This window comes from Talpa occidentalis, unplaced genomic scaffold, assembly GCF_014898055.3.
Source record: "Talpa occidentalis isolate TD23 unplaced genomic scaffold, MPIMG_talOcc4v2.1 talOcc4.7, whole genome shotgun sequence".
NCBI classification, from domain to species: domain Eukaryota; kingdom Metazoa; phylum Chordata; class Mammalia; order Eulipotyphla; family Talpidae; genus Talpa; species Talpa occidentalis.
The window spans coordinates 22,604,754-22,630,653 of NW_023605083.1; the positions used below are offsets into that span (position 1 = coordinate 22,604,754).

At 40.5% G+C, this 25,900-nt stretch overlaps 1 long non-coding RNA gene across 1 annotated transcript in view; it reads left to right on the forward strand.

The window, feature by feature from the left end:
* Positions 1-25,900, forward strand: part of LOC129144913 (uncharacterized) — a 59,183-nt gene that overhangs the window by 215 nt on the left and 33,068 nt on the right. Inside the window, exon 2 of the long non-coding RNA XR_008549728.1 lies at positions 15,242-15,309. This is a non-coding gene — a long non-coding RNA (uncharacterized LOC129144913). The remainder of the gene's footprint in view (positions 1-15,241; positions 15,310-25,900) is intronic.

Genomic DNA, 25,900 nt, shown 5'->3' on the forward strand with positions numbered 1-25,900 from the left:
AGGCCGGGGCGCGAGTCACATGGCTCCGGGGAGAGGCCACGCGTCTGGCCAGGAGTTTGTCCTGTGCGCCAGGTGAAACCTGGTAGTGAGATTCCTCCCCTCGTGGAGTTTACATGCTGGAGACGACCTTTAGTCAACAAACCACTTACCATGGAAGTGCCTACGTCTTGTCCTCTGACCTTCAGAGCTCTGGGTCTAGGTTATGTTTTTGACTCAGTTTACATTTATCAGTCCTTTTTATTAACCACGCATAAAGCAGAAAGCGAGACGATCGCTTGTACCCTCAGTACGGCGTGTGCTGCAAAGACTACGACTTAATTTTAGCGCTGGACGGACTTTAGAGATTCTGTAGTTCTGTGTTTAACTTTTGGATGGTAGGGATCACCGTAACAAATACTGTTTTTTTAAATATTGATACAAAGAGTACCTCTGAATATGCTGGGCGTGAGTGAGGATGGAGTGGGAGGTGGGAAAAGGGTTATCAGGAATAAAAGACTTGCTTCTCGTCTACTTTTTTTGTACAGTTTGAATTTTGCCATATGTTTCTATTTTTCAATTAAAAAATACTAAGGGTGGGGCCTCCCTGGTGGCGCAGCGGTTGAGCGCTGGGTTGCGAAGCTGCCCGCGGCCTCTGCGGCGCCGGTTCGATCCCCGGCTGCTCCCCGGCCACCGGAGGAGGGTCCCACATGGCGCGCAGACCTCTCTTGCCGCCCACTGCTCCCCTCAGCAGTGTACTTCGTTCGGTCCTTCTGCCTGCTCTGCTCCCTGCTCTGGCTCTGGTGAATTCTCTCACCCTCCCGCCCTTCTGACTGTACCCAGTGCATGTATAAACAAAACAAACAAAGAAATAAATAAATAAATAAAGCACGCCTCTATAAAAAATAAATAAATAAATTAAAAAAAAAAATACTAAGGGTTAGGGCCTCCCTGGTGGCCTAGAGGTTAAGTCTTAGCACTACCGCCGCGCAAGGATGGAGGGGGTTGGAAGGGCATAGAGAATAGAGACACAGGAAGGCAGCACGACTGCCTGAGTTCCATCTCAGGCCAGGCAGCCACATATGGGCAGCAGACCTCTCCTGTCTGGCCCACTGCTCCCCTCAGCGGTGTACTTAGTAGATCTGCCTGTTCTGCTCCCCACTCTGTCTCTGGTGAATCACTCCCTGCACCTCCGGCTTGCACTCTAGTTCTACGCAAAGATAAATAAAATTTATTTTTAAAGACTACTAAGGGTTAGCCTGAGTTAAAAAAAAAAAAGTTCACCTGCATTCAATTAGTAGCAAAATAAACAGCACCAGGGGAACAAAGTAACAACCATATCAGATGTAGCTTGGTATTCACACAAAATTGTGCACGGTATTCACACAAAATATGTAACTTTCCATAATTTTTTCTAAAGATACACTGCATTTCCCAGGAACCAATCAATGAAACCCGGATTCCTTAAATCACAATTGATTTAAGGAATTGCTTCACTGCTTACCAGCTCTTTGTGGTCAGACTGTGCCTCCTGGTGTTTTTTTCTGACATCCAGCACAACAGCCCTAATGTACTAAGCGTAGTAAACTCTGAAAATATTTGTTAAATAACATTGAATGGAACCCTGATGCACATGAATTATATCATTAGATCAATAAGAGAGGCCCTTGGGTTTCTTGACTTGCCAGCATAAAATTGTAGAAGATTAACACAGGTTGCACCATTAGACTCAGTAATGCATTTGGCAGAAAGAGAAAAGAAGGTAAAATAAGTTATAGTGCAGTGATTCCACTGGCAATTTTACTAAGAGCATTTTTGTCTCAATTATCCTTCAAAGGGTCTTTGTTCTCATGTGCCTCAAGTGTGAGCATCTTCCTTCACTCGCAGGCAATTTAAGAAACTTCTAAGTGATTTTTATTGCACTCAGTTTTTATCTTTACTTACTGATTTAAGAATCTAATTCCCTACCAAACTCCTTTTAACATTTAAGGTTTATAAAATATTTTTAAAAGATTTGACTTCAGTTAGTTCTACAGTAAGTCTTCAAAGTAGATGTAATGTTGTTTTCACTTAATGAGAAATCAGCATCTGAATAGTATACCTCCTTAAAGTTACAAGACCTAAAAAAAAAACTGTTCCTCCATCTAGAGATTCAGGGATCTCTAGACTGACTGGAGTGAAATGAATTGTGGTAATTATTCCAAGCTGTGAGAGATGGTAGGTAAATTCAGCCTTAAATGTAAATAAACAAATGACTGAAAGTAAGCAAGGGGAATAGTTACATTTTTTTTTTTCAAAGATCTATTTATTTATGGGCCTCCCTGGTGACGCAGCAAGTTAAACACAGAGCTGTAGAGCTGTCCGCAGCCTCTGCGGCACCGGTTCGATTCCTGGCCAGCCAGGGAGATTCCCACATGGCAGGGCAGACCTCTCCTGCCTCGTCCACTGCTCCCCTCAGCAGTGTACTTAGGTCCTTTTGCCTGTTCTGCTCCCTGCTCTGTCTCTGGTGAATTCTCTCACCCTCCCATGCCTGTGGCCTGTACCCCAGTGCTTGTATAAATAAATAAAATCTTTTAAAAAAAAAAAAGAAAAAAAATGATGTATTTATGCATACACAAGCTGGGGTGTAGGCCAGAGGTGTGGGGGATGAGAGGGTTCACCACAGACAGAGTGGGGAGCAGAACAGGTGGATCTACTGAATACTGAAATACACTGCTGAGGAGCAGCAGGCGAGACAGGACAGGTCTGCTGCACCATGTGGGTTAGCTCCCAGGTGAGGATCAAACCCATGAACCCATGCCGCAGGGCTGGCAACAGCTTGATAGTGCTGTGTCTTTAACCCTTGTGCCACCACGTGGGCCCCAAGGAATAGTTACGTTTGAAAATACTTTTCATCCAGGAAAAAGGTATAGGTACTTTCCCATCAACTTTTTAAAGCTACTAAAGGAGGTACGGAAACAGGAACTTTCAAAAGTGAGCTTCCTAAACTAAGGTCCTCCAGAGAAATAGAACCAACAGGATGTTTATAGAAAGAGGTTTATTTTAAACTATTGTCTCATGTAATTAGGGAGGCTGGCAAATTGAAAATATGCAGACTGGAGACCCAAGTAAGAGTTGCAGTTTGACAGGGCCTCCCCAGTGGCACAGCAGGTTGAGTGCAGCGCTGTGAAGCAGTCCACAGATTCTCAGCCAGCCAGGGAGCTACCCATATGGCTCAGCAGACCTCTCCTGTCTCGCCTACTGCTCCCCTCAGCAGTGTATTTCAGTCAATCTGCCTGTTCAGTTCCCCACTCTGTCTCTGGTGAATCCTCTCACCGCCCCCATACCTCTGGCCTGTACCCCAGCTCTTATATGCATAAATAAATAAATCTTTTAACAAAAATGTTGAATAACATGTTTTCATCTGTCAAAGTAACAGATTTTTTGTTTTATCATAGTGGTGGAAAAGGTGCATGGAAACAGGTACATTTATACTCTGTTGGTATGATTTTTTCTAAAGGATAGTTGGTATTACATTTAGGAAAAGAGAGACCTTAAAAATAATGCATACCTTCGGCCCCAACTATTTCTTTCCTATGATTGTGTCCTAAGGAAAAACTGTTCCCTATTTACAGTTTCAGATTTAGGAATGTATCTCACAAAAGTATGTCTAAAAGGAAATAACTTAAATATTCCCTCAGAAGACATTATTTGGTCTTTTTTAAGTGGAATATTGTGCAAACATAAAAAAGAATATGGAAGTGTGTTCGCTATATGTATTATGAAGTAATGAAAGTAATTTAAAAACTATTCCTGGGGCCTCCCCGGTGGCGCAGCGGTTGAGCGCTGGGTTGCGAAGCTGCCCGCAGCCTCTGCAGCGCCAGTTCAATCCCTGGCTGCTCCCCGGCCACCAGAGGAGGGTTCCACATGGCGCGCAGACCTCTCCTGCCGCCCGCTGCTCCCCTCAGCAGTGTGCTTCAGTCTTTCTGCTTGCTCTGCTCCCCGCTCTGGCTCTGGTGAATTCTCTGATTTATGGGAACTTATCCTGTCTTTTTTGGCCTTTTTTGTGTTTTCCAAATTGCCTATATATAATGAACTCATGTCACTTTTGTAATTTAAAAAAAAGGTATATAAAACAGAGTTAAATTGCTAGTGATTATTAAAGTCCCACTTGCCCTGCTTTCAGAAGAGCCTGCAATGCTGGCATGTCAAAAGGAATAATGTAGTAATGTGGCATTTGAGGCACTGTCCCAAGATTAAGGAGGTAGGAGGAAAAGCATCAGAGTTACCAGACTGAAAGTCGGGCCTGTGCACTTCTGCACATGTTGACAGATTTCTAATGATGGCATAAAACTGGGATTGGATTTTAATGCCAAGCATACCACTGCCATGTATGGGGATTTTCATAAAAGTCCAAATAATACTCATTAAAGATGTTACTGCTTTGGTTTTTGACTCTTTAATGGGCTTTTAACAATCTACCTTACTATACTGTCTATGTGTGCAACTTGTATTTGCTTCCACACTAAACTCTGTCATAATTTATTCCCTTGTGAAGATTGGTAATGAGTATCTTAGCTACAAATATATGATGTCTGGGTTGTTCTAAAATAATCTGGTGGGCCTCCCTGGTGACACAAGGGGTTAAGATGCAACCGATGAAGCTGCCGGCAGCCACTGCAGCACCAGTTCGATCCCCGGCCAGGGAGCTACCCATATGGCTCAGCAGACCTCTCCTGACTCGCCCGCTGTTCCCCTCAGCAGTGTATTTCAGTCATTCTGCCTGTTCTGTTCCCCACTCTGTCTCTGGTGAATCCTCTCACCCCCCCACACCTCTGGCCTATACCCCAGTTCTTGTATGTATAAATAAATCTTTAAATTAATCTGGGTAAGGCCTCCCTGGTGGTGCAAGGGGTTAAGCACTGCACTATTAAGCAATCCGCAGCCTCTGTAGCACGAGTTCAATCCCCAGCCAGTCAGAAAGCAACCCACATGGCGCAGCAGACCTCTCATGTCTCACCCGCTGCTCCCCTCAGCAGTATATATAAGTCACGCTGCCTGTTCTGTTCCCTACTCTGTCTCTGGTGAATCCAGTCACCCCCCCACATCTCTGGCCTGTACCCCAGCTCTTGTATGCATAAATAAAATCTTTTAAAAAATAAATAAAATAGGGCCTCCCTGGTGGCGCAACGGTTGAGCGCTGGGTTGTGAGGCTGCCTGCAGCCTCTGCAGCACTGGTTCAATTCCCGGCTGCTCCCCAGCCACTGGAGGAGGGTCCCACATGGCGCACAGACCTCTCCTGCTGCCCGCTGCTCCCCTCAGCAGTGTACTTCGGTCCTTCTGCCTGCTCTGCTTCCCGCTCTGGTCTGGTGAATTCGCTCACCCTCCCGCGCTTCTGACTGTACCCAAAGCGTGTATAAATAAATAAATAAATAATATATATTAAAAGAAATTATAAAAAATAAATAAAGTAAAATAATCTGGGTATTAGTCTACTGGTGGTAGAAATATACATGAAACAATATTGTCCATGAGTTGATAATCCTTGAAGCTGAGTGATAAGTACTTGGAAATATATTGTATTGCCCACTCTACTTTTCCATGTAATTGAAATTTTCAATAATAAAAAGTGTGAACATTTAAATAAAAAAAGAGCATCTCAGTAACTCTGGTCATATGTAATGAACCAATTTACCTTACCCACAATCCTTCTCACAGTAAAAAGTATTAAATATTATTTAGAATCATTTAATTAGTCAAAAGCAGGGTGACTTATTAATAAATGTAATGGACACAAACAAGAGTCTGGACAGGAACACAAACACAGATCAGAAAATAAAATGAGGAATTCTATTGTCCCTTATCAAGCAAAGTGGAAAAGAGCCAATATTCTTTGCTTCCCTTGGTTGTTTTAGAAAAATTTAAAAATCATTGAAAACAAACTAGCCAGAAATAGCAATTGTTCTCTTTGACCATGCCTCAACCTGTACAAAAAATGCCATACCTGAATTTTCTGTATATGTCTTTTACTAAAATAGCAAGAGAAGTTGGAAAGAGAATTTTTTAATCCTATAATTCATGAAAGTTGAAGACCTACCTATCTCTTTAATCAGACTTACCTCCTGTTCCTCTTCGCCCTCAATTTTGTCAAAATATATATTCATTGTCATACCTATTTATTTTTGTATTTATCAGTGAGCTTAGAATCAAATTAAGGCCCCGTTTTTACAAACCATTCTTGTATATAGTTGTTTTGGCTTCTGTCCTATTCTTATCCATTATTCTTATGTTCCCCCTAGGTTTAATGGAACAGTTTCAAAAATTATAAGCCCCAAATTAGTACAAATTTTAGAAATTAACAGGTTCCATGAAAATATTTTATCAAACCAAATCTTAACATTAAATAACTGTTGTATTTTATAATTGTAAAATCTATAAAAAAAAGATGACATTTTTCTTTTTATTACTACCTTTTTTCATGATTTCCATTCTTTTATTGTGGTTAAAAAAAATCATAAAATTAATCACCCTAACCATTTTAAAGTGTACAGTTCAGTGGGGAAAATATATCCACAATGTTGTAAAACTGAGCTTCAGAATTTTTTTGTCATGATCACCATCATGCTGCCCTGTTAGACCTCTAAGTTACCCTTAAGTGCAGAGTGGAGATCATGGAAATAATACCTGTCTCACCAAGGTTTTCATTTTTCAGAAATGCTGGAAACCAAGAGTTCAGAATAATCCATGCCCTTAGCAGTATGTTTTGGGTCAGACACAAAGAAGAACTTCCTAATGGTTGGTACTGTTACATTAATGATAATAAGAAGGACAACTACTAAAAGTATTTATTCAGCCCTTATTATGAACTAAGTAGGGCTCTAAGCACTTCATGCTATTTATTTTTTTTTTTAAAGATTTATTTATTTATTTATACATGCACTGGGTACAGTCAGAAGCACAGGAGGGTGAGAGAATTCACCAGAGCCAGAGCGGGGAGCAGAGCAGGCAGAAGGACCGAAATGCACTGCTGAGGGGAGCAGCGGGCGGCAGGAGAGGTCTGCGCGCCATGCGGGACCCTCCTCTGGTGGCCGGGGAGCAGCCGGGGATCGAACCGGCGCCGCAGAGGCTGCGGGCAGCTTCGCAACCCAGCGCTCAACTGCTGCGCCACCGGGGAGGCCCACTTCATGCTATTTAATCTTTAAACTCTCAATCACCATGAAGTCAATATTATTATCGCCCATCTTACAGATGAAGAAACTGAAGCACAGAGCGGCTGAGGGCTCACAGAGTTAGGAAATGGCAGGGTTAAATCTTGAATCCAGAGACCCTTAACAACCTCACTATACTGTCTCTTTCCATAGTCTTTTTTCACTAACTAAATATAAACAATAATTTGTCTACAGCTGACTTATTAACTAATTTTTTTATTCCTAAGAATATTTTTTCTTACTCAACCTTTCATTCATAAAAATTATTCTGCTAGGAAAATGAATGAAATCACCATTTTTACATTCGTTTGGAGAATAACATCATTTGTATCCTTGACAAAAATAAAAATTTATTCAAAGAGTCATGTGAATTCTTGAAAATAAGCAGTGAAAGGAAGAGAAGGAAGGAGAAATTACATCACCTGGGAATATTGAAGACTATAAATGAACCAAGGAATAAACCTTTTAACAATGGAATTATACTTAACAATAGCCTATCCATATTATTCAATATGTATTAGATCCAAGGAAGAATCTTCCCTACCCAAGTCGCTTCTTAAATTGCCCAGTGTAATGGACTATAGGCTTTTACTTTGCTCCAAAGACCCTAGGATTTAATTATATTCATGTCTTGTGCTGTCACTGCCTACTGCTTTCCATCACAGAACCTTGCGGAAGGAAGCATAGTGTTCCAACGTCTCCCCTCAACCTGCACATCCCCAACCTCAATCAAGCATGTTGCTCTAGGTTGTCTCAGAATTTCTCTGCAGCAAAGACAAGAAAATTGATAAGAATGGTAAAATCCCCTACCATATTTTTACCTTGACCATGTTGGGGGAAATGCAGAAAAGCAAGTTGGCCATTGCTTGTATGTACTTTGTTACTAAGTCCCTGTCCTTTCATAATCAAGCAGATAAAAACCAATTTACCTCATAGTGTCTATTAAAAAGCAGTGAGGGGATTTTCAGCCCTTAACTGAGATCACTCATGAAAATACTATTTGGTGGACCTCCTCTGGTGGTGCAGCAGTTGAGCACTGGGGTGCAAAGCTGCCTGCAGCCTCTGCAGCGCTGGTTCCATCCCCCGCCGCCTGGCGAGGGTCCCACATGGCGCGCAGACCTCTCCTGCCGTGCTCACTGCTCCCCTCAGCAGTGTATTTTGTCGGTCTGCCTGTTCTGTTTCCTGCTCTGGCTCTGGTGAATTCTGTCACCCTCCTGTGCTTCTGACTGTACCCAGTGCTTGTATAAATAAATAAGTAAATCTAAAAAAAAATGCTATTTGGTTAAAATGTGGCAAGCATATTGGGATACTTCAAGACTCAAAGAATGGGAATTTGTTGCTGATATCCTCTAAAGAGTAACTCAAAATATCCTATTATTGCTCGTATAGTTTTCTCTTGTGGCTAAAGTATTCACTAGATGAAATGTCTACTTAAGATTTTACCATCTTCTCTTAATCTACAGACTTTATAACAGCAATGGACATTTCTAAGGTGGTTCATCATGAATGTGCTAATAACCATACTCCCAAGAAAAAGTTTCAAGGCAAACTATTCAGACCCTTTAACTACCATTAGTAATTTTAAATTTGCCTATTCTCACAAAAAAACTTAACGTAGACATGAAGTTAAGTATATAAAATCAAGATAATTAAGGAATTAAAATAAATCAATGCAATAGTTAACTCTTTACAAAGCCATTAACCTTAACAAAGCAAAAGTTTGCCAATGCCCATGTTCAACTCTGAAAATGTATTAGGAACCACTGAAAGTCCAGTTAACAATAGCCATAAAGTCACAAGTTGAGGAATTATCTTTTAAGTTGTTTTTTTTAAAAAAATCCTAATTCAGTTTAAATTAGTATGAAATACAATTGTAGGGTAAGGTAAAAGGTATCAGGCTTTTCTGCCCTCCTGCCATTAGGATAGATGACTGAACCCTGCGGTCCTGAATGCATGCCTGATGGCGGGCACCTGGAGTAGGGTGTGGGCATAGGTAGATGGGATTCACCTGGGCTAAGACTGGGCTTTTAAGACGCCAGCAAAAGAACCAATGACGCCAGCAAAAGCCGAAAGAGAAGCTGAGAAGCAGCAAAACAAATGCCAGAAAGCCCAGATAGAGTGAGGATTTGCTGGGGCCTGGGAGGTCTGCCAGCCTCCTGGCCCCCCAGCACCCTTGCCTACTGTGTATCGGGTAAATCCCAATAAAAGCCTGCAAAAGACCTCTGAGGACTCTGACTCCTTCACCCGGTCTGCGGGATCACAGAAAAGCTGCTCCATGGCCTGTCCTGCCCTTACAACAATACAATGCATGATTTTATTTAGATATATGTGTAAGCTATAAATCCTCCAGAATTATATATGCATGTTTGGTCTTTTGTTTGTATATATTTGCTTTTGCACTGATCTATTGAGAACATACTGACATTTTCTTCTTGTTTTATTCCATGTACTAGTGATTGCATTCCTTAAGTTCTATTATTAAATTTTGGACAAATATATATTTTTTAAAAATAGAGCAAAAGAGAACTTCTGAAAGAAGTTTCATCCAACCAAACAGTTAAAGAACCATCCAGTGTGTCAATATTTAATAATCCTCCAAAACATTTCTCTCCTGCATCACCTCCAAGAATAAGGAGCCATTCTATCAGAAGCTACCTCCCACCTACTTCAACCCTGTGCTCTCCTTCAGCAAGGTTGCACCTCCTCCACCTGACTTCTCCTTCATAGACCCACCTTTCCCATACTCTTCATCTTAGTTTTGGGTGCCCAGGAGCAGTCCTGGGAAGGAACACACACGTAAAACTACTTTGGGTGGTGGCCTCAGGAAATGCTAGCAGGGGAAGTAAGACAAGGAAAGGAAGGCAGCCAATAAAGGAAATGTTTTTAAGAGTGTTAGCACTATGGGTAACAGGCGGTTGGTCCCTCTGGGGAATTCTGAGAACCAATGTGAAGTCCATGCCTCTGAGAAGCAAGGGCATTATAGAGTATTTGTATGTCTTCTCGATCATTAGTTGTAGGCTGTTCCTGGGAGATATTAATCTCTCCACATCCAGCCTCTATGTTCACAATTGGAGCTCTAGCCATTAGAGAAAGTCATCGCAAGGTGCTACAGCTGCAAGCTGTTGGTAAGCTCCTAAGGAAACATAGACCGGTGTTTGCTACCATCCCATGTCAGGTAGGTTCACCGTTGGTCAGTTCTAGCAATTTGAAAGATAATTTTGGGGCCCTTAACATCATTTACACAGGTTTTAATGGTAAGCAGGGGAAACAAGCCAGAAGGGAGACAGCAACTTGAGCCCTCTTCCCCAGGGTGACGCCATCCTTTTATCCCTTCCCTCCTAGGCACAAGTGTGCACACTTGCACCTGCACTCACACCCATGCTCAGGTGTCCATAATCAGACACGTGTGCCCCACTCCCACGCGCCTTCTACAGATCAAGGCCGCAGGTGGTAGCCAACTTCATTTACAACAGAGAAGTACCACAATATCTATACTGGTGTCTGAGATTCAAATCTAGTATACCGAGACTTACTCTCAAAAGTCAGGGATCACAGAATAGAGAAGAAGATCCAAGAATCTAGAGACAGATTTGTTTCAAAACCTGGTTGCTTAACCTCTCTAAGCTTTGTTTATTTTTAATAAAATTTTTAAGAAATTATTTTTAACTGAGGTAATATTGGGGTACCTCCATCAGGTAGGACCACCATCTGGCATCCACCATCAACTCACTTGTAGTCCACCACAATAGACCATTGTTCTTCCTTCCCTCTTCCTGTACTCTCTTGGTGCTTCTGTTCTGTAGGTGCTTCTGCTTGGTGCTTCTGTCAGCTACCAAGGGTTAGTTTTTCAGCATGTCTTTATCTGACCATTTAATTTAATTACTTTATATTCCACATATTAGTGATGCCATTGATATTTAGCTTTCTCCTTCTGACTTATTTCACTCAGCACTGTCCCTTCCAGTTCCATCCGTGTTGCCACAAATGGCATACATTTATCTTTTTTGATTGCTGAATAATATTCAATTGTGTATATGTACCATATCTTCTTGATCCACTTATCTGTACTGGGACACTTAGGCTGTTTCCATAGTTCAACTATAGTAAATAGTGCTGCAATAAACATGGGAGTGTGAATTTCCTTTCAAATTAGTGTTTTTGAATATTTTTGGATAGATGCCTAGGAATGGAATTGCTGGGTCAAATGGCAAGTCCCCTTCAAAGAATTGTTGTGGAGCAAAAGAAACAATAACCAAAACAAAGAGAAACCCCACCGACTGGGAGAAAATTTTTGCACACAACACTAATGATAAAGGACTGATCACAAAAATCTACAAAGAGCTGATGAGACTCAACAAAAACAAAGAAAATAATCCAGTCAAAAATGGGCAGAAGAGCTAATAAGAAACTTCTCCAAAGAGGAAATGCAAATGGACAACAGGCATATGAAAAAATGTTCAACATCATTTGTAATCAGGGAAATGCAAATCAAAACTACCATGAGATACCATCTTACACCAGTGAGAATGGCACATATTAAAAAAACTAGCAACAACAAATGTTGGCAAGGATGTGGAGAAAAAGGAACTCTCCTGCATTGTTGGTGGGAGTGCAAACTGGTCCAACCACTATGGGAAGCTGTGTAGAGATTCCTCAACCTACGAAAGATAGAGCTTTATCCCTATGATCCAGCAATTCCATTCCTAGGTATTTACCCAAAGGACACAGAAACATTAATTCCAAAGAGCACCTGCACCCCTATGTTTATAGCAGCACTGTTTACAATAGCTAAGCTTTGGAAACAACCCAAATGCCCAAAAATAGATGACTGGATCACGAAGATGTGGTGCATATACACAATGGAATATTACTCAGCAATCAAAAAAGATAAACTCATGCAGTTTGCAGCAACATGGGTGGAGCTGGAAGGGATCATGCTCAGTGAAATAAGCCACAAAGAACAAGAAAAATACCGGATGGTCCCACCCATAGCAGGAATATAGAAACCTAAATAAGGGACCAGGAAAAAGAATAACTAAAAGAAAGAAAAAATCAAAATCAACAAACAACTATGAACCAGAGACACACTGTGGGGGGGAGGAGGCAGGGAAAGGAGGTATAGGGGTCAAAATAAGGGGAGTGCAATTGTATGGGGAATATAAAAATAAAAAAAATTTAAAAAAATTGTTGTGGAGATTATATAGTGTGCTTCATGTAAAAATGTCCAGTATTGTTATTGACATCTAATACATAGTCCCCCCCAAATGCTGACATTAATATTATTGTATAATTATTAATACTGAATCCCCTCAAAAGAACTGAAACTGGATATGATCTAAAAATGTTCTATGCTTGACCTGGTTGCCCAATAGGGACCCAGAAATTCCAGTCTTGCTACTAATACAGCATTTACACTGGCATCAGTGAGCAGAACTGTTGAAACCTTAGTCTAAGTTCAACTAGTCTTGAAGGCATGTCCAGATGGAGCCCTGAATTATCATCAGCGGGGGAGAGGTTAGTGTCAAGTTGAGTGAGGCTATATAGCTCCCAGAAGAGTAACTATCTCTCTTGAGAAAGAAGGTTCTAGGGCAGGACCACCTCGTAGTCCAACTCACCCTCTCCACACTATTTCCTACCAGCTACTCAGACAGTCTATAATTTTTTTTTTATGTTTATGAGAAAAAGGAAGGAAAGAACTAGTACTTATCCTTCTCCATAACAAGTTCCAACACAAAAACATAACTGCCCTTTCAACAAGCAAGTATTTTTGGAATTCTCCGTTCAAAAGAAATTACATGGTTCACATGCCCAGTACATTTTTTTCCAACTTTTCCCTCCCCAGTTAGTGAAGACCAGACTTTTGGGGAAACTCAAAACTTTCATTAAAGCTCAGCCATGCAGGATTTAAAGTTGGGTGGATTTATATTTTTCTACCTAGATTTTTCCTTGTTGCTAAATATGTCTACATAACTAACAAGAACAGATTTTGGAAATGGATGCAGAGGGCTTGGAGAGTCCTATAAAGCCATATAAAAAGAAACAAAAGAAAAAGTTGAAATGAAAATTTCTATTTTTCAAAAAATACTAATTTTTCAGTTCTTAAGATAGCATCTAAAACATTTCAGTACAATGTTGTTTTTCTAAATCAATCACCAGTGATGAAGATTATAACTGGAATTTCAAATTTTTAAAAATCTTCTGCCACTAATATTTTTTCTTTAATGTTGCTTCCTTGATTAAAACATTCACATATCCTCCAAAGTTGTTTCTGGAAGGAGACTCTCCCTATGAAGAGAAATAGCTGGAGCTTACATCCTCCTAGACTCATCTTCTGTTAGCCTAGAGTAGAGGGCACTGTTGCATCTTTTAACCCTATTTTAATGTTGGCTTAAGCAAGGACAGCAGACTGGTTTGACCCTAAGGGCACTTCTGAATAAACTTTCTGTACCCTAGTCTCTGTGTCACAGTCTGCTTCCCTCAGAGCCCAATCTGTGGCAGGTACCTAGAGCCCAGGTGCACATAGCTAGACACTTTCATTCTTCCAATCCAGACCCCAAAGAACAAAGCAAGAGAACATCAAGCAGCCAGTTATTTTCGTGAGTGGGACTGCCCTGTGCTCGGTTGATTGGTGATATCAGTGATGACTATCTTCCAGGTGGAAATTTGCCTGTCTTTTTAGGTCACTGAATAATAACCACATCAGAATAAAACCCAATGAGTACAATATTTATAAATATATGATTGTGGCAGCATTTTTTTGTAGCCACCTTAGAAATAGAGTCAAAAATTGGGCCTCCCTGGTGGCGCAGGGGGTTAAGATGCAACCGGTGAAGCTTGATCCCCTGCAAGGGAGCTGACACATGGCGCAGAAGACCTCTCCTGACTCACCTGCTGCTCCCCTCAGCAGTGTGTTCCAGTCAATCCGTCTGTTCTGTTCTCCTGTCTCTGGTGAATCCTCTCACCTCTCGCACCTCTGGCCTGTACCTCCATTCTTGTATGCATAAATATATAAATCTTTTAAAAAAAAAAGGAGAAAAGAAATAGAGTCAAAATAAATTAGTAAAAAAGAAAAGAGTGACAAATAGAAATTAAAAAGTATGGAGACATCTCACTTTGTAAAAAATACATTCCTGAAAATGTTGACTATGAATCATATTTTTGAAAATTAAACTATATTTTAGAGTCAGTAGTGGAACTTCAGATTTTTTTTTTTTTTAAAGATTTATTTATTTATTTATACAAGCACTGGGTACAGTCAGAAGCGCGGGAGGGTGAGAGAATTCACCAGAGCCAGAGTGGGGAGCAGAGCAGGCAGAAGGACCGAAGTACACTGCTGAGGGGAGCAGCGGGCGGCAGGAGAGGTCTGCGCGCCATGTGGGACCCTCTTCCGGTGGCCCGGGAGCAGCCGGGGATCGAACCGGCGCTGCAGAGGCTGTGGGCAGCTTCGCAAGCTAGTGCTCAACCGCTGCGCCACCGGGGAGGCCCTAAGACAAACAGCTTTACAGAGTATTTGCCAGTTTATATTACAACCTTCCAATTTGTTACATAAGAAACTAGATTTTTCACTCATGAAAATGATTTAAATTAAAGTATTTTCTAGTCAGAATCCAAACACCACAGTAAAATAGCTAATATAAAATTGCATTCAACATTAATTACTTGTGGCCCAATGTTTTAGAGAAAGGAGGAGAAAAGATCACCTCAAGTTATATATTGCTGTAAAGTTCTTGAGATTAGCCAAACTCCTGATCAGTGCTGCTAAAATAAATGCATTCATAAAAACTTGTCTCTCTAAAATAATTTTAATTCTAATATGTTGTGGTAATAAATTTAAAACTTCATCTTGACTGAGTAGTTAAAAATAAAGAAATGAAGGATTATACTTACTCTCTTTTGCCAGAGAGTTTTCTTTCTCCTCTCGATTAATTATTACAGAGTAACCATATATAATTTGGTACCAGATTTGGATAGAGGATTGAGAAGTTAGCCTTAGCTAAAAGCCAGTCCTCTCATTTAAATAAAGTGACCATTTGGATGCAATGCACAATTTAAGATAAATTTATATTTTAATGTTTCAGCAGGCAATCAGTCCTAAGATGACAGCTGTTTGCAGTGGGATGAAGAACTTCCTTTGAAGAATAATAGTGTAAGTAGAACTATTTTTGCAAAACAACTTAAACTAGTTTATGGGATAACATCAAAGACAACAGGATTAAAGTCCCTTGGAGAGGAGGCATATTATGTACTCAGATCCAATATACTGACATGATCTCTCTTGAGAAAACTTTCAGATGCATAAAGATTTTGTTTTTGTTTTTGTTTTTTAAATAGGCTTTTGGGTTACAAATCACTTCTCAGGGGCTCTTAGACTACTCATGTGAAAATAGATTACATGGATCACAGGAAACATTTTGTGCCATTTCCCCCTAAACTGAGTAGGTCTTCTCAACTCTTTCCAGATACGCTCTTTCAGCCTCTCCAACTCTTGGGTCATGTGTGTTTAATTTCAGGTTGAATGACACTAGAGGTTAGAAAGTGTTGAGAGACAAATGCTGCTTGCAGTCCATCCTTGTTGGGTTTGTTTGTTCTTGCTTCCCCCACTTCACATCCTAACTACCTGTCCTGAGAGTTTTAGCTCCAGCCCCAGATACTGACACAATAGACAGTCTATTCATAGACAGTCTAACCATCTCGCATGATTTCATACACTCAGATCCCTATAATCAGTCCTGTATAGTGTTTATTTTTCAGTGGTTCTTCTCCCTTGAACAAACCCTGACTGATATATTTGAATGAAACTTTTTTTTGCTATTACTGAAAGTGCCACTACCAACATTTATATTTGTGTTTTCTAGCACACTTATGCAAAAATTCTTCTAAAATATGTTCCTAAGAATTAGAATGTAGACTATTTGAATGTTCAACTTTACAAGGTAGTGCCAAATTCTACTCCAGAGTAGTTGTGCCACTTTATACCCAAACCAACATTGTTAAGAGTTACTATCGGGCCAAATCTTTACAATTACTCAGTATGCTAATACATTTTAATTTTTGCCCATGTGAAGGGTATAATATGGTTTCTTATTGAAGATGTAATTAACATTTATATGATTACTAATATAGGCAAAGAATATTTTTGTACTTCTATTCTCCATATTTCCTCTTCTGCAAAATGTCTATTTTTAGCTTTTATTCATTTTAATATGGCATTGATTGAAATTTAATTAGTGATAAACAAAAGAGGTTCTTTATGTAGTCTGGAAACAAATACTTTAGGGTTCTATGCAGTGGTGTGCTGATGTTGACTTTTACAATCTCACAAGAACAATTTTATGCATGTCTTCATCTTTGCTATGTCTTCAAACTTCCTCTTTCACAGATGGTCTTCCATCTCTGAGCACTTCTTAGAAAAGTTGAGAAGTTGACAGCAGCATCTGGATACTTCTTCCTGTGCTTCTCCTGGCCAGTTTACACAAAAATGCACATGCTGATATGTTGCCTCTTGGCTTCTTAGGATCTCCTATGTCTATGTTTACATATTTTTCTGCAGTGAGACACAGAGTCAGTCACCTGCTGCCTATTCTACTCTCACTTGTCCTGGGCTGTATGTGGAGCTCAGTGAATTACAGTGGCTGAGAGAGCTGGAACCAGAAGCAGGAGCAGCCTCCTTGTTTGTCTAAAGCTGAGGGAGCCCCTTCTGATAGTGAGGGAATTAAACTCCCAGGCAACAAGGAATCAATAAAGCAGGGACTCAAGAGCTCTGGCTGCCCATTACAACTACTGGGGAGCTTAAAAAACAAAGCACTCTCTCTGGTGAATCCTCTCATCCTCCCCTCTCCCCAGCACCTCTGGTCCACAGCAAGTTCTGTATGCATAAATAAATAAATCTTTTAAAAAAAAAAAAAAAAAGCAAAACACAACATGAGTTCCTCCCTCAGACCAAGTTTGAATCCCCACAGGAACTTCCTAATACTTCCGGGGAGGTGCTATTTTGTAGCCACAGTTAAGAATCACATAGTAAGGACATGCGAACAGGGGAATGATGAGCTCTAAAGTGTGCTTTGGAAGATTTGCAGTCTTATATTTAACAGTTTGAAATATGGGGGGAGAAGATCATAACTACTTAGTTTGCAATTGAATTGAAGGGCTTACCACTATCATTTTAAAAGAAAAAAAGCAATGTTGTAAACAAATGTTACCTCAAAAAGACCCCAAAAGTCTATTTCTCAAAACAATTATTCTCCACTTTAAGGGGATAAGATCATCCACCAAGTGGGTATAATTCACAGTGAGAACTGCTTACACACATGCAGAATGCATGACTGAACCAGAAATCTAGAATAAGACTCAGAACACAGTGAGGCTTCTGTTTGACACTAGATGGAGCCATGGCTTCTCATAAGGTGAAAAATTCATGCTTCAAAGAAATAGAATTTGAAGGCAGGGAGAGACTTAGAAACCATCTATTCTAATAACTAATTTTACTTTTTTTTAATTCTTTTGTATATGTAAATTTGTGTAAAAAGAACTAATTTAAAACTATATATTCTTACTTATTCATAATGTTCTAAATTCATACTGTAAAAAGGCTGTACTGTCTCTGCAGTAGATATTTTGTCTGCTCTCCAGATCGACTGTCCACCCTGCTTTGGGACCCCTGGAGGCTCGAGTCTAAGACTGCATTGACAGTTCTTCTGTCCTTGGGTTTCTGGTAGGGTTTGCCCATGGGATGGTAGCACTAGCAAGAGATGGAAGACAGAGGAGAATGGGGTCAGGTATATCTATTTCCTCATATATTTCCCTTGTGGGTTCATCTAGAGAAAGCTATGGCTTCTGCTCAGGGGCTCCTTCTATACACACAGCTTTCTCTTTTTGAGTTCAGGAAAGTATTTACTTCCCTTATCCCTCAAATTCCAGGCACATGGTAATGGCTCCCCCTCTGTAGCTAGCCAGGGGTAGGCACATCGCCATCCTTTGTGTGGTGTCTTAGTCCTGTCCACATCTTTGCACATAATTCTTTCATTAAACTCCCTTAGTGCTTTTCTTCTGAGCGTTCCATTTTCTGCTGGGATCCTAACTGGTGGTCTCCTTCAATTCTCTTTTTCCCACCCACCCAGTTCTGCTGAAGCAACCATTTTTATAGGTTTTCTGTATGTGTGCATGTACAGGCATAACTTATATCCTAGACATCACTTGATAGCAATGTATGGAGAGCTTCCTTATTTCTTTTTGTGGTTGCACTATATTCTATTTTATAGGTGTACAATCATTTTTCAGCCAGTATCATATCAATAGATATTTAGTTATTCAGACAATTATAAATCAGAGACTTACTGCAGGGGAGGAGGTGGGAAAGGGATCAGAGGGAGGGAAGGAGGAGCACAGGGGACTGAGGTGATGGTGCCCGGGTGCATTGGTGAAGGAAACTATGGGGACTACACCTGAGGGGGTGGGAGGAAGCAAATATTGTTTAAAAATGAACGATGATGTAAAAAATAAAAAAGTTAATAAAGAAGATATTTAGGTTATTTCTAGTCGTTTGTTTTACAAACATTATTATCTATATGGAATAACCTTGTTATTTTATGTTTGAGGGAAATGAAACTGAGAGATGATTAAGTAAATGGTCTAAAGTTAATTCTTGGTAGGGCCCATGTCATCATAGTCATCATGAGTAGGTTGAGATTGCAGGGTTTTGCACAATGGAACTGAATCTTGCTAAGGATCTCCCCATAAAATTTACTGCACATTCCCACTTTCTTTAAATCCTTACTCCACCTTCATTCACAAGGTAGTGAGTGGATCTGAGACTGGACTCTAGAGTAGCAAAGTTAGGTTATATTTCTTGTTCCATTACTTACTGATTGTGTGACCTTGGACAAGTCACTTAGCCTCTCAGCGTCTAAGTTTCCTCATCTATAAAATAGTTCCTACCCGTGGTGTTGCTGAGAGGATTAAACACTCAGGAGAATGCCTGGCACATATTTAGAGGCATATCAATAGTAGCTATAGTGGTGGGCTAGTATCACTCCTTCACTGTGAGACTTGTGCTCCCATATTAGCATACAAATACAACAGGAGAGAACTAACGTCTTGCATTTGGTCAATAGTTTGCCCTTTAAACAGACTACATGATAAGATAAGATCACTTGTTAAGACGATGAAGGAAGGTATGCAAATAATTAGGGAGCTGGGGACCTGAAATGGGTCCTGAAAGAGAAGGCATTTCTAAAGATAACTTCACACCCTTCCCAGTTTCATTTTGTTTTTCCTGTTCACATGTATTTAAAACAGTGACCCATAGGTTTATCTGCCTGTTGGACATCCTCCTCTGATATCTTACAGATTCCAATTACAAGCTATCTTACCAGACTTACTATTCACAAGCCCTCTACCAATTACCACCCTTTACCAACAAAACCAAATCCAGTTTTCCTCTAACAGTCACACATCACATTCAGGTGATTCTCAGAATCATCCCTGACTGCTGTTTTTCTTAAAAAGTTTATCAAGCCCTGTAAATTATTTCTTCTTGATAGTTTTCAGCTTCATTTCCACCCCTTTCTACCTCCTCTGAGACTACCTTAAATCAGACTTGTGTTTTTTCTAGGGGCCTATGCAGTCAGTGGTATCCTCTGCCCTTTCCTTCTTTTTACCTTCCCTTGCCTGCTCTCTCCCTTTCTTCCTCCTGCAAATATGTTTTGGTGACCATTATTTACCAGGCCTTGAGCTGGCATAAGGAAAGCAAAAGTGAATGAGACAGAAGGAACCTAAATTCATAACTAACTTTAACATAATCCTAATCCTTAATGAAATTTATAGATTTGAGAGAGTTAAGCCATTAAATATAGAATTATACAAATAATTGGCTCAGGATAAGAGGAACCCTTCTTTTTACTCTAGGCTCCCCCCTGGGAAAAAAGAGAATATAAACCCAACTCTGTGTTCTGGGAGAACAGGTCTTCCTAGTCTCAGGGATGCATTATTATCCTTGCTTAAGGGAGTCTCTGGGCTGGTGGAACTGGAGTTTGGGATGGGAAGGGGAAAGGATGTGGCCTGACCCAAAGGAAAAGGGAGAATGCATGAGACTGGCACAGATAAAGTTTTGGGAGGAACAAATTTGCTGGTAGGTTCTAGCTATAAGAGTTGGGGAGCTGGGCCCCCCCCAGTGGTACAGCGGTTGACCACTGGGTTGAAAGGCTGCCAGCCGCCTCTGCAGCACTGGTTCGATCCCCGGCAGCCGGGCGAGGGTCCCACATGGTGCGCAGACCTCTCCTGCCGCCTGCTGCTCCCCTCAGAGTGTACTTCGTCAGTTTGCCTGCTCTGCTCTCCGCTCTGGCTCTGGTGAATTTTCTCACCCTCCAGCACTTCTGACTGTACCCAGTGCTTGTATAAATAAATAAATAAATAAATCTTAAAAAAAAAAAGAGTTGGGGATCTGATTGCACTTTTGCAAAGTACACCAAAGCAGATGAGGTCCCTAGTGGAAGAGGCTTATATAGATGACTGTGTTGCCCTGGCCTGTTGGTTCTAAAACCAGTGGAAAAGTTTCTTGTGGCAGACCTGTAATCTTGTGTGCAGACCTTTGTCTGCAGCCTGTCAAGGGCAATAGGGTCCAGCAGATGCTAAAGGACCAGTTAGTGATGGTTAGTGAGTGGCTCAGTAGCTAAGAAACCAAAGGTCAGGAGCTCCTCCATTTTCATGGTGCTGTATAAGCCCTAGAATGTGTGTTGGGGTGGTAAATGAAGTTTTCCCTGTAAAGCAACTTTTTGCTGACCTCCTGTCATAAGTCTTTTCTAGAAATCCTGACAGGCTAATTAATTTATATTCTTTTCATTTTTAAAAGAAAATAAACCTATATCTCTCTCACAAACTTGTCATTTTATCATGAGCATTCCCCCTGGGTCTGCTTTCTTATCTGTAAAATGTGGGAGATGATGTTGGATGCCATTTCAGCTCTATAAGCCAAAGGACAAAATTACTAATATAATAACTTGAGGGTTTCTTTCTTTTTCTTAACCATGTTGATACACTTCCAGTTGAGAAAGTGAAAGCTGATGGGGTTTATCTGTGTTCTCAAGTAGCAAAGTTCTTACAATTCATGCTTAAACTCCTCTGCATGTGGAACATGCAGTCAGTAGTAGAGATAAGGAAAAGAGTTACGGAATCAGGAGCACATGACCTGTCTCATTTGAAGCCCACCACATGAAACTGATACCCAGGAGACCTTCTTCCGTGGCAGTAGTGGAAGGAGGGGAGAAGAAAACCCCTCAAATTAAGAAACTTCCTACTAAATGAACAAGAAAACTCACCTTCTTCCCCCCATTAATGAGGGCAGAGTGTTAGTTTTCTAATGTGCTTCTTTGGATGGTAAGTGTGCAAGTCTATGTGGGAAAAGAGCCAGCTTCTGCCATAGACCTTGGGAAGGAGAGTTGGTAGAGAATCCAACTTTATTGAACTTGTAATTCAGTTATTCAAGCAGATATACTGGGGAAGGAGGGTGGATAGAATGAGTCAACCTAGGTTTTCAATGGGGAAATGAATTGCTAGCTACGACAATCAAGTATAGTGCTTGGAACCTGGAGAAAGATTGCCAGGTTCCTGTAATGGCTTTGCCATTTACTAATTCTGAGGCTTTGCACAAATTGCTCTCTGTTCCTCATTTGTCAAATGAGAAATTTATTATGAAGATTAAATGAGTTAGTAGTTGTAAAGTTTAAGGAACAGCACCAACCACCTGGTAAGAATGTCATGTGTTTTCTGTTGCATGTGAAGCCATGCATAGTTTTGGTGCTTAAAAGTTTGAAGTAACAGAACTCAGCCTCAAAGCAATTCCGTAGCATAAATTATGAAATTTAACAGCCTGCTATGTGGTATCCAAAGGAATTAGATCACTTCAGCTTTCTTTTGAAAACCATATAAAGAAGGCAAGCACTCCCAAACTCTTCCCAGTTGTTTACTGCATTAGATCTGAGATCATGGTCCTGAGATTAAAATTTGGTAAGAGATAAAGGGAAATTTAGAGATCTTACCCCCATTTCTTTTCTCTGTGTGGGTGCGTGTGTATGTTATACTTAGGTTTTGCTTTGAATAACAATTTATCCAGAAGTCACATGGTTGCATACAGTATTCAAGATTCTTATTTCCCCTTACTGCAGAAATACAGTTATATCTTCAGAAACTGACCTAAATGAGAAAAAGATGATGTAAAAGAGGCAAAGCCCAAGTTGGGTTTTTGCAAGGTATCAATGTTTCTCAAAGGAATGAATCTCTTTCACAGTCCCAAAGTGAAATTCTGGATATTTTGGTTGAGGATTACTAGCACTTTGCACTTCCTCTTTTTATCGTCAATTGGAGCTGTAAACTCCCGGCAAATCCTGTGTCTACTTCATTTTTCAGAGCATTGCACAAACCTATGGAGATAAAATGTGTCTAGATCTTGTTCTCAAGTTGTTAGAGAGAGCCTCATCCAATAACAACTGAAGGATCTTGCAAAACAGGTCAAATAAGCCTCATTTAAAAGATTGGATCAAGATGCTTCTTTGCCTGGATTATGCCTTTCATCAAAACTCCAGGCCCTTAGCAGTTGTGGGAACCTCATTTTCACAATGCAACACATTCTGTTTTGTTTCTGAATTCAGCACCTTTATGTAAATTCATGATTTTGTCATTACCTCCTTTTGTTCTCAGGATATTTTAGAGACTGCCTCTTTCAATAACCTCTACATCTTTTTTTTTTTTTTTTTTATAGAGGCATGCTTTATTTATTTATTTATTTGTTTGTTTGTTTTGTTTATACATGCACTGGGTACAGTCAGAAGCGCGGGAGGGTGAGAGAATTCACCAGAGCCAGAGCGGGGAGCAGAGCAGGCAGAAGGACCGAAGTACACTGCTGAGGGGAGCAGCGGGCGGCAGGAGAGGTCTGCGCGCCATGTGGGACCCTCCTCCAGTGGCCGGGGAGCAGCCGGGGATCGAACCGGTGCCACAGAGGCTGCGGGCAGCTTCGCAACCCAGTGCTCAACCGCTGCGCCACCAGGGAGGCCCTAACCTCTACATCTTTTGATCAAATCATATTGTCAGTATCCCTCATGTTCCCCTAAATCTGAAGACATGACAATTTGGTGTTGATTCTGAGCAACCTATTTCTTTGCTGGTTCTGATAGGTACTGACTAGCCTTCACACTTCCTTTCACTAATACTTACTAGAATCCTTTTAGTAAAATGGAGCTTTGAGATCTTGTCTTTTAAGTGGTTTAGTGAGGTTTCTACACATTTCCAGATCTCCTTAGATATGCCCTCCAAAACCTCTATTGTCCACTCTCTTACCTACCCTAGGAAGAGAATTTGGAGGCATCAGAGCAATTGGCTCTGGGATTTTGCTCAATCCTCTGCAGATGGGCTGCTCAGATTCTTTTTGTCCAAGAGGAATTCAATCTGGGGGGAAAATCCAAGTTCAAGTGGGGCTTCAGCACTTGAAGACCATTAATTAGACTTGATTTGTGTGAGGGATTGACTATGGCTTTGGTGAACTACTGAAGTAGGATACTGGGTGTATCCTTATGAATCATTAACTAATTTCCCATTAAAAAGATTAGGTTGGGCCTCCCCGGTGGCGCAGCGGTTGAGCGCTGGGTTGCGAAGCTGCCCGCAGCCTCTGCAGCGCCGGTTCGATCCCCGGCTGCTCCCCGGCCACCGGAGGAGGGTCCCGTATGGCGCGCAGACCTCTCCTGCCGCCCGCTGCTCCCCTCAGCAGTGTACTTCGGTCCTTCTGCCTGCTCTGTTCCCCGCTCTGGCTCTGGTGAATTCTCTCACTCTCCCGCGCTTCTGACTGTACCCAGTGCTTGTATAAATAAATAAATAAATCTTTAAAAAAAAAAAAAGATTAGGTTGAAGAATAAGTTTAAGGTGGGCAGAAGCGACCTTTGTAGGAGAGGAAGTAAAAGAGAAATATCACTCCCTCCAAACTGTTTCTGGGAAACCGGCATAGAAACCCCTTAGGTTTATGATATTATCATCACTGTGATTTTAAAAAAAGTCATGTTACTGGGCCTCCCTAGTGGTGCAAGGGTTTAAAATGCAGCACTATGAAGCTATCCGCTGCCACTTCAGCACGAGTTTGATACCTGGCCAGGGAGATACCCACATGGTTCAGCAGACATCTCCTGGCTTGCCAGCTGCTCCCCTCAACATTGTATATCAGTCAATCTGCCTGTTCTGTTCCCCACTCTGTCTCTGGTGAATCCTCTCACCCCCCTCACACCTCGGCCTGTACCCCAGTACTTGTATGCATAAATAAATAAATCTTTTTTTAAAAATCATGTTACCACAAATAGGATGACAAAGGGGTGATCTGGAGAGTGATATGGTGGTATCTGGGCTGGTTTTTAGATGAAATGTGACAATAAGACAACAAAAAGACCAAATTGGATGCATATCACAGATGGTAACTCTCCTTGCGTGTTCATTTCTTACCACATTTGTACTGGTATTTGGTTCCTCTAAAGTGTGGGTGCAGGGTCAGGAAAGGGAAAAAGCAGGGAAAGAAACATGCAAATATTGAGATTTTACCCTACTGGTGCAATAGGCAACTTTATATTCTTTGAGATGATAAAAATAACAGTTTTACCAGTTATATAACAACCACTGGAAAGTAAATATAATTCAAATCTCCTAATCTTTCCTATTTCCTCCATAAAGAATTAAAGGAAGTCTTAAGTAGGCCTGTGGGTTGAATTTAAAAAAAAAAAATGACAGAAAGAGGAAATAAAAAAATTATAATTAATTAATAGTAGAGACCACTAACAGGATCAAATGGCTAGATTTATCTTAGAAGTAACCCTTGGTAAAGCTGTTGTAACTGAAAGTGAATTGATACCAGTGTTTCTAAAAGTGTGATCTATGCATTTATGCCAATACACAAATGGTAACTGGTTTGCAAAGACTTAAGCAAGAAAGCAAGAGATTGAGAAACTTTATAGCTATTTGACAGAGTATGTAATTGTATGCAAACAAGAGACCTAAAGGAAGAATACTTTCTAGAATATCCTGAAATATGACAGTTGCTGGCTTTGTGAATTTTTCCAGAAACCAGATTAATCTTTGATGAACAGCTCTAGTTATTGGTGAATTATTTCCAGTTCTGGGCCAAAGTCTATTTCAGTGTAATTTGTACCCGTTAAGCTTGTCTTTCCTGTCTTCCCTTAATACTTCTTTTCTAAAAGAAATACACTGAACTCCTTAATTCCTCCAGGGACTCCAAGTCTACAGTGTACCTTCTTCCAGATTATTCACATCTGTCATTGTCCCAACTAACAAGTGGGGCACAGAATAGAATAAAATATTCTAGATAAAGGCTGTTTTAAATATAGTAGATACAGCAAGACTATTTATTTGCTGTTCTGAACAATATCCAACTATCAGGGATGCTGAAGTTCTCCTTAACTTTTCAGCAATTAGATTCAATTCAACCACATTTGTAGTTATGACACATTTGTAGTTTATGAGTATATTGTGTTATACTATATTATTTCATACTCATTTTATTCTAAGCCCCCACAACTTTTCATATTAACTCCCAGCAAAATAAGTTCCTTCCATAGCAGGTATGTGGCTCAGAAATAAGATTTTACTTTCCACCTTCTTGGTCTTGAACTAGAGATTCACGCTGGAATTTCAAGTAAGAAAACTTTTATCTAATTAACTATCTTCCCTTGTTTTACTGATCTTCAAATTTTTTA